Source organism: Gossypium hirsutum, chromosome A08 (genome assembly GCF_007990345.1).
Source record: "Gossypium hirsutum isolate 1008001.06 chromosome A08, Gossypium_hirsutum_v2.1, whole genome shotgun sequence".
Classification (NCBI taxonomy): domain Eukaryota; kingdom Viridiplantae; phylum Streptophyta; class Magnoliopsida; order Malvales; family Malvaceae; genus Gossypium; species Gossypium hirsutum.
The window spans coordinates 77,168,934-77,173,379 of record NC_053431.1 but is presented as its reverse complement, the minus strand read 5'-3'; positions in this window follow the sequence as shown (position 1 = coordinate 77,173,379).

Here is a 4,446-nt window from a genome sequence, read left to right as displayed (position 1 = left end):
ATTCACGGAAACTCGGTAATTGGCTAACTTTTGAACATACTCACATACAAATATCCATTCATCTCTTGACATATCCCTATGTTAATTCAATCAACTAAATAGATTCTAATAAGCAAACATGTTATTGCGCATACATACTCATTAAATTGAACTAATCTCTTGCATATCCCTATGTCAATTCAAACGATTAATTAAATCTAATAAGCATATAAAAGACTATATGAGGTAACAAGGCATCCCTACCTTGAAATAGTTTAATCACAATAATCTTGCAACTTATGCAAGGCAATAATATCGCCAGATACATTGCTAATTTAACCTTCAGCTAGCAGAAGAATAAACATGCACTGATTAAGTTTGTGTCAATTAATTATAATTTCAATTCGTTTAAATAATTAATTCATTAGTTATTTAACAATTATATTGCAAAAATAACTTAGGATTTTACTTAACCAAGCAATTTATTGAGGCCTATAACAGCATAAACATCATTTTAACAATTCAAGTAAGCAGAATATAATCAACTCAACACAAACTTAATTTTAAGATAAATTGATTAAAATAACCATTTCGATAGCATAAATATTCATAAACATGTTCGTCAAAACAACAACAAAAATTAAAGAGATAGGGAACAAGAAACAAATCTAGTGTTTCTCCGTGGCTCTGTTCTTTGTTCTTCGTTGCCCTCGGCTATCAAGGTGGCTTATGAACACCTAATTGCTGCTCCAAAATGGCTGATGAGAGCCTCTTTCCCAAGAGAAGAAATCGACAATTGAACAATAAGGGAAATGGGATGGAAAAAGTGAGAGAAAAGTGAGAGAGGAGAAGAGAGAATGAGAGAATGTTGTGGAATGAAGGAGGTTTGAATGATCAGCAAGGGGTGACTTTTATAGCTGATTGTGGCTTCTAAAAATATCAAATTCCAGCAGCCAAAGAGCCCCCTATGGCCAACCATCTACTTGGCAAGAGTTGAGATTTTCAACTTTGCTAAAAATGGCTTGGGGAAAATCTACAAAGCCACAATTAAAGGTGGGGTTTAAATGCAAATTAGAAGTCTTTTGAGGGCCTTTTTGCAAGCATATTTACTTAGATAAAATTCTGATTTGGGTCAGCATATGGACGGTTCTAGGCTGCCCAATTAGTGGCTGGTTCGGTTCATTCAATATGGCTCGACCAGTGTGGTTCAACTGGACCCTTTCTCCATAATTAATTAAAAATAATTTATTTAACCCAAATTAAATGGGGAACAAATTAAAATTAATTAAATTATGAATTAATACACATTTCTGGACCGTCTTAGGCTGGAAATTCATGTGCCTTGATACTTCAAATTGCTTCTTGGTTTTGTACTTTCAACAGTGTCAGCCGAGCCAATTTTCGCCCTTTGCACGAATCTGTGGAAAATAGTCTAAATTAATCAAAATTGAGTATAAAATTAAATAAATTCACCATGTTCAGATTTTTAACACAATTTAATTATTTTATAATATTTAATTATTTTTCGACAAGAATTTAACCGGATTGACATGAATTTAAGTAAGAATGGGTATTAAAAAGTATATAAATTTTTGTGTTTCCATGCATATATTTGAAATCCTTAATACCTATGTACTTTGTAATATACTAAATTTAGGTGTTTGATATTGAACATGGTAAGTTGTTTATATATCATGTCAAGATTATATGTAAACATGAAAATGCTTAGTATTGTGCACAAACTCGAGTATTTGTATCACACTTGCTCTTTGACTTTTTTTTATTTTATTTTTCTTTGCTCAATGGTCTATCGTAATTCGGTGTCACAAATTAAAGTAGTTTTCGTACTTGAGAAGCTTGAATATGAACAATTTTAGTATGTTTTAGTTAAACTTTCTTAGTTTAGTTTAAATTCAATAAAAAGTGCATTTTGAGTCTTTTATTGACTTTAAGGGCCGAATGAGGCCTAAAGGCAAGCTCACGTACTTAGTAAATGTGTAGGAGATCGTTCAAGGGAGTAGAAACTCAATACCGATTGTTGTGTTGCAACATAGGAAGTTTGATTTTGCAATATAGGGCGCAGAATGCTAGGGATGTTGCAACACAACTAAGGGATGTCGTGACACACCCTTAAAGCTACCCCTGAACCATGCATACTACCTTCGATATCGCGACACAGGGATTAGGTTGTCACAACACCAGTCCTGTATGAGAATAATTACTAGTCAAGGGAATTTTGGTCTGGACAATGGAAATTAAACACGAGGATGTTAGCTGATCTAGGGTAGAGGACGACGGCTACCCTAATTCTATAAATAGGCTTATTTACCACTTGTGGAGGATGGTTTTTCCATACTTTAAGTTTTCTTGGTAATTTTTGTGTTTAGTTTTTCTTTCTTTTAGGCTTTAGTCTTATTTTTAATTCTTTTCCTTTTGTGTTCTTTGGAGAACATGGTTTGTAAACACGATCAAACATTAGTGGATTTTTTGCGCTTCATTTAATACAAACATGGTTCTCTAAACTCTACTCTGATTTTTTTATTTATGTTTATCCTTATATTCAAGTTTATTGTGTTCATGAGTTCCACGAGGAACAAATCCTCTTATGGGGGATTAGCGAGTGGAGGTGTGATTGACTTATTATTATGTAGGGTTTTCTTAGTGGATCAATTGTTTGCGAGTGGAAGAACTTAAACCCTAGGCTTGACAACCCTAGGAAGTCATTTAGGTGAGAAACCCAAAATTGGTATGGCCTATTTGTGAACATGTTATCCTTAAATTAGTCTGGATTGTGAGGTCGAGAGATAAGTAATTCTTGTCGACTCATTAGTTTAGCGTAAGATCGAGAGATCCTACTAGGGACATGACTAGTTAATTGAGTAGAAACCCGAAATAAGAATTAGTTATGAACATCAAAGCAAGCCAATTACCAATGCCTAGAATTGATTAAGTCTATAAATTAGTTTTCTGAAGTTTTATTTATTTATGTAGTTTTTTTTTATTTCTATTTCATTATTTTTATAAATCCAAAAAATATTTCTTTTATGTTTTATCATAATATAATTGTTTTAAAATACTAATTAGATCTACTTGCATTTATGTTAGAATTAATTTAGTAATTCGCCTCCCTTGGGTATGCTCATTGGAGTACTTACCTACTTTGTTTTAAGAACTATATTACAACCTGATCTGTATACTTGCAGAGACTACCTCGATTTCATATATTTTAGTTACAGTATTCAAACTCCATACGTTAGTACGTCCGGAGGTGATCAGTAAGTTGTAGATCCAGTTCAAGTTCTCCTTGCTTAATTATTTCATTTTCAGTTGCATCCCATTTCCAAATTCTTCCTTCATCGAACTTCACATCTCTTCTTAATTAGTTTCTTGGAGAAAGGATTATAAACCATATAAACCTTATTGACACTGCTGTATCCTAGAAAAATCCCAGACTATGATCTTTTGTTAAGTTTACTTATTTTCTCCACTGGTACATGAACAAAACAGGTGCAACTAAACACTCTTAGGTGAGAAATCGAAGGTTTGAACCTAATCCAAACTTTAAATGGAGTCTTCCCTTCAACATCTTTAGTTGACATTCTATTTAGCAAGTAAACTGCATTGTTTACTGTGTTTACCCAAAAATCATTTGACAACTTACTCTTAAACAACAAGCATTGAGCCATGTTCATCACAGTTCTGTTTTTCCTTTCACACACTATTTTTCTGTGGAGTGTACACCTTGCTAAGCTGATGATGAATTCTAGAATCTTCACAAAACACTTGAAGTGTATTCTGTCGCATTATTTGACCTGATCATTTTAAGCTTGCAACTGGTCTGATTTTCAACCATAGCCTTGAATTTAAAAAAGATATTAGCCACTTCAGACTTGTGCTTCATGAAGTATACCCAACAGAACCTTGAATAGTCATGAATAAACAAGACAAAATACCTACTTCTATTTAGCAAACTTGTCTTCATAGGTCTACAAATATTAGTATGTACTAAGTGCAATTTTTCATTGGCTTTCTAAGCTTTATTGATTGGAAAAGGAAATCTACACTACTTTCCTAGCTGACAAATTTCACAGGCATCCTCATGATTAACCATTTTTGACAAATTCTCAACTAAATTATTCCTAGACATTTGACTTAAAAATCTATAATCAAGATGTCTCATTCTCCTATGCCTAAATTTTTTTTCATCTAGGGAACTAACATTGGCTACAGAAGTTGCCAAATTCCAATTTACAGCAAAGCTTCTGTCAAACATAACTACTGATATAAGTCTGCATCCACTAGGAAAAAAAATCAAGCATCTATTGTTCTTGCACACCACAGAATATCCCTTTCCGAGCAACTGACCAACACTCAACAGATTTTAATTTATATTAGGAACTAAAAGAACATTCGAGACAAGTTTAGTACTTGGTGGAGTGCTGATCAAAACATCTCATTTCCTTAGTG